Source organism: Notamacropus eugenii, chromosome 2, assembly GCF_028372415.1.
Source record: "Notamacropus eugenii isolate mMacEug1 chromosome 2, mMacEug1.pri_v2, whole genome shotgun sequence".
Lineage (NCBI taxonomy): Eukaryota > Metazoa > Chordata > Mammalia > Diprotodontia > Macropodidae > Notamacropus > Notamacropus eugenii.
In genome coordinates, this window is record NC_092873.1 from 16,803,318 (window position 1) to 16,815,883 (window position 12,566).

The following is a 12,566-nucleotide window of genomic DNA, read 5'->3' on the forward strand; positions in this document are numbered from 1 at the left end:
AATCTCATTGGAGCGGACAGGGTGGAAGGGGGGGGGGCATTTCTAGAATACAGGTCCCACTTAGCTAGGATTAACCCACTGGCTGTGTTTGGGTGAGAATCATGCCTGGGAGTGACTTGTGCTTTGGAAGTCTTGGGACATGGGGAGCATGCAGATGCTCACAAACCCAGGATGGGAAAGAGCTTGCCCACCAGCCAGGGTCCACTCAGGAGCCCTCTGACCCAGCTCCTGACTGTGCTGAGGCTGAAGGCTGTTGTCTTATGCATTCATTCCTTTATTTGTAACTTTATTTTCTGGGCTTAACAACACAAAACAAAAGAGGCATTTCAAAACACAAAGCAGAACAGAAGAGGATTGTACAGGAGGCCGAAGGTTTCTATTATGTACAGTTCATTTTTCCTTTAACATAGAATAAATTCGACTTGTAACTTTCAAAGCTCTCTTAGTTGTTTATGGCTCTTTCTGACCTTCCTTCTGTTCTGTACAATAAAAAATGTCTTAATAGCTACTCTTTCTTCTTTCCTTCCTTCCTCTCTCGTTCCCTTTCTTTCCTTTCTCCCTCCCTTCCTAATTCCCTCCCTTTCTTCCTTCCTTCCCTCTTCTCTCCCCTCTCTCCTTCCCTTCTTTCCTTCCTTCCTCCCTCCCTCCCTTCCTTTTTTCCTTAGCCCTACCCCCTCTCTTTTTCCCATCCCCATTTTCAGTGGAAAAAGAGAAGAAAAACAAAGCCTTTGACACAAATATGCATGGTCAAATGAAGCAAATTCATACATTCACTGCCTGTGTCTGATTCTTGGGTCCCTCACCTCTCTTTCAGAAGATGGGTAGCCACTACTAGACTTGGATCTCCAAGAGATCATAAAAAAGGGGAAAGGACCCACATGTACAAAAATGTTGATTACAGCTTTTTTGTGGAGGCAAAGAATTGGAAACTGAGGGGAATTTAATTTGTCAATTGGGAAATGGCTGAACAAGTTGTGGTAAATGAATAATATTGTGCTATAAGAAATGATGATCAGGCAAATTTCAGAAAAACCTGGAAAAACTTAGATGAACTGATACTAGTTAAGTGAGCACAACCAGCAAAACATTGTACACACTAACAGCGACGTTGTCTGATGACCAGCTTTGATAGATTTAGCTCTTCTCAGCAATGCAGTGATCTAAGACAACTCCAAAAGACTCGTGATGGAAAATGCTATCCACATCCAGAGAAAGAACTGTGGAGTCTGAAGGCAGATCAAAACATACCATTTTCACAGTTTTTCTAATTTTTCTTTCTCGTGGTTTTTCCCTTTTGTTCTGATTCTTCTTTCACAGCATGACTAATATGGAAATACGTTTAATATGATTGTACATGTATCAGATTGTTTGCTGTCTTGGGTAGGGGGGCTGGGAGGGAGGGAGAAAAATTTGGAACCCCAAATCTTACAAAAATAAATGTTGAAAATTATCTTTACATGTAATTGGAAAAATAAAATACTATTGTGGAAAACAACAGATAAAAAAACCGAACAAAACAAAACAGAACAAAAATATGGGTAGCAAGTTTCCTGATTTTTCTGGAACATGACTGGTCAGTGCATTGATCCAAGGTTTTGAGTTGCTCCAAGTTGTTTTACTTTATGTTAACATTTCCCTGCCCCTACCCCCCAAAGTGTGGCAGGTTCTATTTCACCCTTCACCCCCACCCCAGGGTTCTGCTATTTCTTCCCCTGCCTCAAGCCTCCCCTCCACTCTCCAATTCTGGGAGTCCCCTTCATCCTACTTCCATTTAGCCACTTAACAACTTAACTTAGCTTTTACAAAAGAATTATTTCCTTCAAAAGTATAACAAGAACAAACATGTAAACACTCCCCAACACCTCGTGGGGGGTGCAATTCTCCCTTCTCCATCTCAGTCTCTGGGAAAGAGAAAGGCATTAGGTTCACAGCTTAACTCAGTTTCTGTACAGCTCTGTCCCACCAAGTTTCAAGTCCAAGGCCCCCTTGGGCTCAGGTCCCGGCCACTTGGCTTATCAGCCGTTGCCGAGCTGGCAGCAATATTGGGCCTGGAATCCTGCTCCAAGGTCACCATGGTTAGAGCTCCAAGGTCTGAGGACTCCAGCACCTGTGCCTAGAACTGAAAAGGGCAAAACAGTCTCACCCCAAGCCAGATTCTTAGGCCCTTAAAGGGCCATCTGAGTGCAGGGAGCACATGCCAGGGGTGAACAGGAACTTTACTCCCTGGATGCTGCCAAGAAGAGAGAGAGAGAAAGAGACAAAGATAGATAGAAAGAGGTAGACAGACAGAAGAGAGAGACAGACAGAGAGGGAGAAACAGAGATAGAGACAGAGAGAGGGAGAGATAGAGACAGAGAAGCAAGAGAGAAGAGGCAGACAGAGAGAGAGGGAGAAGCAGAGATAGAGACAGAGAAGGGGAGAGATAGAAACACAGAGAAAGACAGATAGAGAGAAGAGAGAGAGGGAAGAGATAGAGAGGGAGAAACAGAGATAGAGACAGACAGACAGAGAAGGGGGAAGAGAGAGACAGAGAAGGAAAGATAGACAGAGAAAGGGAGGAAGAGACAGAGACAGAGACTGAGAGAAAAGAGACAGATATTTTACATCGTGACTACTGTGAAAATATATTTAATATGAATGCAGATGTAGAGTCAACTCACAGCTCCAAAAGCCCCTTGGGGAGGGGGCTATTTTTCTGTAGCCCCTCCAACAATAGCCATTTTATTTTTCATCATCCTTGTCAATCTGATGATGGAACCTCAGGGTGGCTTTTGTTTGCATTTTTTTAATTCCTGGTGATTTGGAGCATTTTTTCATATGATTGTCGATAGCTTGAATTTCTTCCTCGAAAACTCTTGGCAGCTCTTCTTTGTGTAGCCCCCCCCCCCCAAAGTGAAAGCTAAGAAGGAGCTCATCTTTTAGAGAAAGGCTAAATAAATGGAAGTGTATGTGTATGTATGTACATATACATATATATATACATGTACACATAAGAATATTTATTTTGCTTTTAGAAATGACAATATTGGTAGTTTCAAGAAAAGTAGAGAAGCTTTCTATGATCTGATGCAGAATAAATTGAGCGCAATTTTCATAACGAAAGCAACATTATAGAGCAAAACAGCTTTGAGAGACTTTAGAACTCTGATCAACGCTGACTCACAAGATTGAAGTTGAAACACATACTTGCCTCCTGCCAGAGAAGAGACTGGAAATTCTGGACATGGCCAACGTGGGAGTTTGTTTTGCTGGACTACACATCTCTGTTGTGATGGTTTGTTTGTTTTTTAGTAGTTCAGTGTGTGTGTTGTATATGGAGTCATTACCAAAAAAATTGCCCATTCTTACTAAATTTGAATTAGTTCTTCATATATTTTGGATGTGAAGCCTTTATCAGAGAAACTTGCTTTAAAGATGTTTTCCCCAGTTACTTATTTTCCTTCCAATTTTAGCTGCATTAGTTTTGTTTTAGCAGAAACTTTTTAGTTATATGTAATGAAAAGTAGGGCAGCTAGGTGGTGCAATGGATAGAGTAACAGGCCTGGAGTCAGGAAGACATCTTCCTGAGTTCAAATTTAGCCTCAGACTTTTACTAACAGTGTGACCCTGGACAAGTCACTTTACCCTGTTTGCCTCTTTTCCTCATCTGTAAAATGCGATGGAGGAGGAAATGGCAAACCACTCCAGTCTCTCTGCCAAGAAAACACCAAATGTGATCACAGAGAACTGAACAACAAAAATGAAAACTGTCCATTTTATCTTCTGTGATCTTTCCTATTCCTTATTTAGCCATGAATTCTTCCCCTATTCAAAGTGCAAAAGTGTAATTTCTTCTCTCCTCCTCTAATTTATTTATGTTATCACCTTTAACATCTAGGTCATGTATCCATTTGGAGCCTAACTTAGTATATGGTGTGAGATGTTGGTATATATCTAATTTTTGCCAACCACTATCCAGTTTTTCTAGAAACTTATGCCAAATAGCAAGTATTTACCTTAGTATCTGGACCTCAAGGCCATCGTTAAGAGCTGTAACAAGGTGATAATTTTGCTGAACAATCTTGATGTTCAGGGAACACATAAATTAGCAGCCTTGGAATTGGAAAGCCAATTGGTACTAATTAGTTAAGAGACTAAAAAGCTTGTCTGTTTATAGAGCAGTCACAGAGTAGGGGGAATCCTACAAAGACAATTCACAGCTACCTCTGATCACTCTTAGGGGAGTTAGGTAGAGCATCTGATGAACAGGGGGAGAGACACAACAGACAGTGGGATAAGCAGAGTCTGAGAATTAAAGATCATCTGCCAGATGTAGGGGTGGTCCTTGATAGGTTCAGAAGGTGGTGTTTCCAGTGAAGACGGCACTGTGTACTGTAACCCACTAACTCTTCCTGAGCCTGATGGGGACCTCAGGACTCAAACAATTGCAGGAAGGAGGACTTCCTGCCCGCCGCTTCATCAGACTGCCTTAGGATACAGAGATGATCCATTGTGTTTGAACATGCTAAGAGTCTGACCTCTCTGGGAGCGTGACTTGCAGGGCTACCTGTGCTCTACCCACTCAGGCTCAAGTGCAGAAAAATCAACAGCTGGCAAAAGAGTGAGGACCCCCCTTCCCTTCACCTCCCCACACTGCTTGCGACCCCACTCACCTAGGATACTGCAGGGGATGAGGTTATGCGTGATACCAGACAACACTGATTGATCCTCGTGCATACAGTTGCTCATGCTGCCAATATTACTGTTTGGGGTTTAAAGATTGTTCTTATGCTTATTCTGTCTACACTAGTGTTATGCCTGTGGTGTAAACTACACAGGCTTGTTAGTTAGATGTGACTTTTTGCTGCTAATTTGATAATTGTTTTAGGTCTCCTAGTAATGTGCTATTCATTATTAGGATAGCCAGCATTTACACAATGCCCACTGTGTGCCAGGCATGGTGCCATGTGCTTGACAAATACCTCGCTGGATCCTACAACAACCCTAGGAGGCATTTTATAGATGAGGAAACTGAGGCAGACTGAGGTCAAGTGGCTTGCTCAGGGTCACAAAGCTAGGATATATCTGAGGCTGGATTTGAACTCGTCTCCCTCACTAGTCCTCTGTGCACTGTGATGCCCTGTTAGTTTTACACTGCTGTGCTGTTTTATGCTGTTTTGCTTCTGGTCTATGGGTATGCACATACCCTGGCCACGTGTGCATGTGTAGGACATACCCTGTGGGTAACTCAGACATCTGGTCACTGCAATAACCATACTTTGCATTGTATGCCATGAGTAACATTCAGAGAGATTGTCTGTGATGGCAGGGTTAGCCTTCCCCAGACCTGTGCTGCACATTTACAAGTGTACCACGATTGATTTTTCAGGGCCTGTAAAACTTTTATCTGGGGGAGGAATTAACAAAAGTTACTTGGGTCAAACTGTCTCAGCTATTGAGAACCCATTATATCCAGCCAGGCTTGATCCTTGACCATCTTCTTGCCATGTTGTCACCCTCATTAGTGCACCCCTTCCTCTCTGGTGCTAGTCATCAAATCAATACCACCCTTGCTCATGGAAAGGCGTGCCGATTCGCTCAATGACTTGTAGCTCCACTTATCATCATAGTGACTTCCCAGATCAAAATATTCTTCCCTAGCTACCCCTTACCATATTGTCTCCCCCATTAACGTGCAAGTTTCTCAAGGGAAGGGATTATCTTTTTAAAACTTTTTATCCCTAGTGTGCAGTGGCTGGCCACATGGTGAACATTTAATAAATGCTTCTTCCTCCCTCCCTTCCTTTCCATTCCTTCCTTCTTTCTCTCTCTCCCTTCCTTTATTCCTTCTTTCCTCCCTTTCTTTCTTCCTTCTTTCATTCCTTCCTTCCTCCTTTCTTTCTTCCCTCTCTCCCCTTCCCTTCCTTTCTTCCTCCCCTTCCTCCTCCCCAAGGGTTCCTGGGGAAAACACATCTGGGAGACCCCTGGAGAGGCAGGAGCGAGCACGCCTGCCTGTGGTCTCCAGGCCTCCCAGGTTCCCCTTCTCCTGCCCTTCAGTGAAGAGCCAGCCTTCTGGCTTCATTCTGTGCCAATGTCTTCCTGCCCCTGGAAGTGACAGCTGCCTCCAGCTGCTCAATACTTGCCACTTGCGGCATGTTACGGACACTCTTGAGCTGGCGGGGTCCCTGCAGCAAGAAGACAAGCTGTGACGGGTCCTGGAGAGTGGTGGTGACTAGAGAGGAATGTGGGAGCCACCAATCGGGTGTCCCACCCCCTTCTTACCCCTCCTGCTCCCTGCTCCCACCCTCCACTGCATACAAATGAAACCACTTGACAGGTAGTTTGCATCTAGTGCCACCAGGTGGACAAATTATTTATTGCATGCCCTTGTAGAGAATTAATTGGCAGCTTCCTTCCAGAAATCTGGCTGTGGAGTGAGATGTGAGCCACTATTGCTACCGTGGCACCTCAAATTTCACCTGGGACACTCACCAAGACTACACCTAGCCCAAAGCAGTATCTTAGAACATGGAATGTCAGGTGGGAGGGGCCCTCAGAACATGGAATGCCAGAGGTGGGAAGGCCCTTAGAACATGGAATGTCAGAGCTGGGAGGGGCCCTCAGAACATGGAATGTCAGAGCTGGGAGGGGCCCTCAGAACATGGAATGTCAGAGCTGGGAGGGGCCCTTAGAACTGGAATGCCAGAGGTGGGAGGGGCCTTTAGAACACAGAATATCAAAGGAGCAGCCACAGTTCTTTTCTTCCTTAGTTAACAGACAGGCTTCTTTTGTTGTTTGCCTTTCGTTCATGAAGAGGACCATGACATCAGGGAGTGATGCTGTGACATGCTAATAAAATGGATTTCAGTGAGGCAGGGCTACGCAGAGTCACCAGCCTCACTTTCTTCTCTGGAGCCACGTGGGTCCAAAGCCAGATACAATCAGAAGACTGGAGATGGCCCAGATGAAGTGCCTTGTCTTTGTAAGTTAAGGTCCTTCCCAGGTCCCAGTTTGTCTGAGGCAGCGCCCGTTCAGTGATCAAGGCTAGGGAAGAAATAAGGCAGAGAACAGCTTCTCTGATCTAGTCAAAAAACAAAAACACCCAAAACCAGTCTGGGAGGGGAAGATTCTCAGGGTTCCTGGCCAAAAGTGAAACAACTGCTATTTACACTCACTCTGAGCCATCAGAGCCCAAACTTGACCTGGGACCTACTGTTGGCCAATCAACGAGAGCCAGAGTGATCTGGGTTTGAGGCAGGGTCCTTCAAGAAGAAATCCAGCCTGTAAAACCCAAGATATCTTGTGAGGTTTCAACGATCAAAACGTACATTCCTTTGGGCAGAGCATCCCACAGGCAAGGGTGTGATACCCTATGTGGACAGAGGGAGAGGAAGGAGGGAGGGAAGGGGGCCTGCTTGGCTGTAGACTGCTGTAAGCAGGACATGGTGATCTACTGGATATTCTGGAGGATCTGGAGAGGCCCCAGTAGGGCCCTTTCCAGGTCTCCAGTAAAAAGTTTCAGCCTGGTCTGTGGGGGCACAGTGCCATTCAGACATTTCCAACTGTTCACTCGGCACCATCCTCAGCAGTCCTAAATGAAATTTTTTGTGGGGGTCCTGGACTGCAATACTGATGAGTATTTGCCCCCCACTTTCGAAATTCCACCCCACCCATGCAGAATTATAGAGATTTTAACATGCAAACCTAGCAAAGTTGTCATTGGCTACTGCCCCAGGCCTATCCCAACCCCAAATATCTACACCTGCTCCAAAGTCCAGGCAGGAATTTTGTCAGCTAAGCATCTGTATTACACTTAGCTCACCCAAAAGTTTGGTAGTCAGTCTAATTCCCAAACCTTCCTTCAAAGCCTCCCAAACACTGAACTAGCTCTGGCAATGCATGAATCCTCATTGTCAATGTATACATCCCTGAAGAGTACACTACCAAGGTAAGTGAACTTATCCCCAGCATTCAAAACTTCTCCATTTGTTGTAATGGATGGTTCCATATATGGATGGTGTGGAGCTGGTTGATGGAGCACCTGTGTTGCCAAAATTAGCGCAGGCAGCAGAGAATTGATCCATACTGTGTTGCATCTCAGCTTCAGAGGTTGCACTGAGTGCACAAACATCTGCAAACAGAAAAATCATATACCAATGAACCCTCCACTCTGGTCTTGGCTTTTCAAATTGAAGAACTTACCATCAGTATGGTAGTTGACCTTGACGCTGTGTTCATCCTCATTGAAAGTATTGGACAACATGGCTGAAAACATCATGCTAAAAAGCATGGGAGCAAGCACACAGCCCTGTTTCCCTCCACTGGTGACTGGGAAGGCACGAGAGCATCGTCCACTATCCGGAACCTGGGCAAACAATTGATGTACAATATTAACGAACTTCTCCAGGCAACCAAATTTTGACATAATTTTCCAGGCAGCTAGGTGGAGCAGTGGATATAAAAGTGGGCTGGGAACCTGAAAGACTCATCCTCATGAGTTCAAATTCAGCCTCAAATACTTCTGTCCACCACCTCCTGAGAGGATAAATCCACTGCAGTGCATCTATCTGTCTATAACCTACCTTGACTCATTTGTGGAAGGACCCTGAAAGTCTGGCAGCCTTCCCAAACTACTCCAAGGTTCCTATTGATGTCTTCATTGCTTGTTTGTTTAACATTCTTGACCTTTTCATCATCACCCCTTGACTTTGGGGGAACCTTTTTTTCTCCTGTCTTTCCTTCCACCCGACTCCTCCTCAGATTCTTCTGCAGATCATCGTCCCCTGTCCCACTCTCACTGTGGGTGTATCCTGGGCCCTCTTCTCTCTGTGACTTCACCAACTCCCTTAACTTCAATTATAATCTTCACGTGGTTGCCTGAGATGTACAAATGCGGCTGACTTCTCTCCCCAGCTCCAGTCCCACAGAACAAACTGCCATCTCTCCCTGGATGACCTCCCCACCAACCAAGGTTCTGGGGGCTCCCTCTTCTGCCCTATTTCACATTGCCAGGGTTCCAGCCACCACGTGTGTGACTCGAGTCATTCTTGTGTCTTCCCTCAGCCCCTCTCCTCGTCTTCCAGGGCAGGATGGGACACCACACGTGGGAGGCCGTCTGTGCCTGGATGGCCGGGTGGCCCAGCCATCCCCCCGCCCATCACCATCCCCTCCCAGACCATGACGCTGCCCCCTAACGACCCCGGGCCCTTCTCGGGTGTGGTTTGGGGGCCCGGGCCTAGCCCAGGCAGCTAGCGGTCAGGAGGAGCCGAGGTCCTGGCTCGGTGGTCCCGGGCGAGTCACTTCCCCCTGGCTGCCTCAGTTTCCTCATCTGTCAAAGGAGCTGGAGAAGGACACGGCCCGCGTGGCGTCAGGAGGAGTCCGACCCGACTGAACCACTTCGAAGAGCGCGTGATAAACGCTCGGTTCACCTATCCACTCATTCTTTTCTCCATTTTCACCCCTTCCTCGCCCCGCCCCTCTTCTCCTTTCCTCCTCCCCTTTCCTCCAGGCCCCGCCTTCTTTTACCCTCCCTCCCCTTTTCTTCCCTGCCGCTCCCCTTCCGTGAGAAACCCCGCCCCTTTACTCATTCCGCCGTCTCATTGGCCGTTTCGCGGAACGCGAGACGCGGGAAAAGCCGAGGCGCCGGGAGCCGGGGCGCATCATTTCCGGGGCGCTGCCCTCGCCGGTCCCGCCTCTTCCTGTCCGTCGCTTCCTGCCGCCGCTATCGTTTCTCCCGCGACCTTGTCGCTGCTCCTCCGCGCCCCGTCCCGGCCTCGTCCCCGTCCCGGTCCGCGCCCCGACGCCGCCATGTCCGCGCTGGCTCCGCGCCTGCTGAGCGGCCTGACGCGCCCCGCCCGCGGCCTGGTGCGCGTGCCCCGCGCGGCCCTGCACGGCCGGCCGGCCCGGGAAGAGCTGAGCTTGCTGGTGAGGACGCCGCGCTCGCGGCCTCGATCTCCTTTTGTGTCAGACGAGCGGGGCCGGGGCCTTTCCCTGGGCAGATCGCCCGCCCTGTCCCGCAAGTAGGCAGTGGGCTGGGGAGGGGCTCCAGCCGTGACCCCGCCCTCTGACCCCGTGACCTTTCCCAGCCCCTCCTGGGTGTCCTGGCCCGCGGTGGAGGAGGGGACGGGGCCTGGCCGGACCGCAGACTTGGGGCAGTAGCGGGGGGGGCACCTTGGTGCACAATTCGGGGGGTCTGTTGCCCCGGAGGCTCAGACGGGCCGATTTCTAGGCCTCCCCTCCCCTGGGCCCCGGCGCCTCTCCGTTCGTGGTCGGGCCTTCTGTAACCCCAGCACAGAGGAGGGGCCTAGGCCACGTTTGCGCGAGCAGAAGCCTTCCTGTGGGGGGGGTGTTCGGAGGAGGCGGCCCCCTGACGTCACCCCCTTGTGCCCCTGCAGGACAAGGCCATCGCCATGACGGCCAGCTTCGTGTGCCTCCTGCTGCCCGCGGGCTGGGTCTTATCCCACCTGGACAGCTACAAGAAGAAGGAGTGAAGGAGCCGGGCCCGGGCCCTGCCCGCCGGCCTCGGGACCACCGGATCTTCCCTGCATTCCATTTTCTGATGAGTTCCTCAATCATGACCATTTGATTTTGCTTCGCCGTTGCCAGGCTTAGTGCTGTCTGCTCTGGCCTGGCGGATGGGGCCTCCTCAGCATGTTAAAATAAAGTCAACTGAAACCTCTCTTTAAAGTCCATCTTGTCTCCCGAGCCTCCTGTTTGCGCTCAGGACCTTCCCAGCCCACCCTGGGATCCCTTTGGAGTCACCGCCTCCTCAGCATGGGGGTAGGCAGACCTCAGCAGCCTCAGACACTTTAGTAGCGATGGAGCCTGGGCAAGTCCTCAACTCGGGCTCCCTCCCAGGGTGGCTGTGAGGATCTGATGAGGTCATATACAGCCAGGCTTAGCTCAGAGTAGGTGCTTAATAAATGCTGGGTGGAGACGCCCCCTTGCCTCTTGAAACTCTCCTTTAAAAAAAAATACTTTTGTTTTTTTCCCCACTTAGACGTAAAGGCATTTTTTCACAAAGTCTAGTCCCTGCACAGGCCCCATTCAGTACGAACTTGTGGACTCTGTCACTGTCCTTTCCACCCTTGGCCTGTTAGAACCAGGCCCATTTCAAAGGGTTCCTCCATGGGGACCTTCAGTAAGCACTCATTCAGTGTCTCCTGAGGAGCATCTCAGCAGGCTTACTTTGCTCATTTCTTCCCTCATTCAATATTTTCCACCGAGAGCTGTGTTGGCCGGGGGCTCCTGCCCTGTGGCCTCTCCCAGGGACTGAGCTGGTGCTTGGATGTTGGGGGGCTGTCTACCTTGTCATACTACAGGCTGGGAGGTTTGGTCAGGGCAGAGCAGACAGGTGGAATGGATATAAAGAGGGAGAAAAAGATGGAGGCCAGTAGGGAATAACCTTATTTCACTGCTTTCTCTCACTTCAGGAGGATCCTTTTTTTTAGAAGTGGTGGTGGTAGCTAAGGTTGAACCCCTTGTTTGACTATTTCTGGGCTTTCCCCCATCACCCCAGTGGCTCCACCCCATTTCCCTGGGCTTCCTCCAAGACGGGGCCTTCTCCTTCTGACCCATGACTGGCTTTCCTTTTTCACAGATGCTGCCTTTGTGAGCAGGAGGGGGGCATTCCACCCTGAGCTTTGGGGCACAGGAGTCTGAGAGTCACTGGGAAATCATCCTGGGGCTTTATCAGGCACCCTTCCTGGGCAGATCAGGAGCAAGCACTTGCCCTCCCTTCCCTACAGCAGGGCCTAGCCTGCAGATCTGGGCTCTCAGTCGAGAGCTGGGGGAGGATGGGTGGTATCCTTTTGGGATGGTGCCACCTTCCTCTTGCAGAGCACTGGCTCTCACCTGTCTTCCCAGAAGATCATATGGGGAGGGGGGAATCTGAGCCCTGGTGTTGGTCTCATAGCCATGCTCCTGATGCTGAGCAAGGATGTGCCAAGCAGAGGCTGACCTTGCGGGTTTCCCTGGTAACTGCCACCCTCCCAAGGCTGGTCTTCCGTGCTGCTCACTATAGCCTGCTAGGGGTAGGGGGAGGTCGCTTCTCATTGGCATGGGGTGGTAAGGGGGAAATTGTGTTGCTTGGGGCATCTGGCATTGAGCTTGAGGTGGGCAGCAGCCACGGCCTTCAGAATTGCTTCAGACTGTGTTGGGGATGGAAGCTGGCAACTGGAAGTGAGGGGGGTGGTTCCTCAGTCCTGTGGGCAGTGCATGTGGCAGCAGGTGTGTGCGTGGGGGTAGAAGGGAGAATCGGGGGCCATGACCTGGCATTTTCAGGCTTTGTATCCCCTCATCCCAGGGGAAGCTGACTTGGATTGAAATCACAGGGTTGCGCCCCCATCTCAGCTTTCCCAGGGCAAGCTTGAGGGATGAGAGGCTCCTCACTAATTCCTCACAGGAGTAAATGAAGACCTATTGCTCCTTGATCTTGTGAGAGTCCTGGCAAAACTTGCAGGCTGCCCCTGGAACGTGGCTCTTTGAATTGGGAGTGGGGTATTTTTGCCCCTTATGGGTTGCTGAGTGCTCCAGTACTCTGACTTAACTAGAAGGCTTGAAGTAGAGACACTGCTGAGTCTCCTCTG

The 12,566-nt window shown here is 49.4% G+C and overlaps 1 long non-coding RNA gene across 1 annotated transcript; it reads right to left on the reverse strand.

Annotated features, from left to right (window-relative positions):
* Positions 1-6,320: 6,320 nt before the first annotated feature.
* LOC140524478 (uncharacterized) lies at positions 6,321-9,166 on the reverse strand. Its single transcript, XR_011973736.1, has 5 exons — positions 8,562-9,166; positions 8,182-8,344; positions 8,021-8,110; positions 7,155-7,260; positions 6,321-7,023 (listed from the first exon to the last, which is right to left on the reverse strand). It is a non-coding gene; the product is annotated as an uncharacterized lncRNA (long non-coding RNA).
* Positions 9,167-12,566: the final 3,400 nt, after the last annotated feature.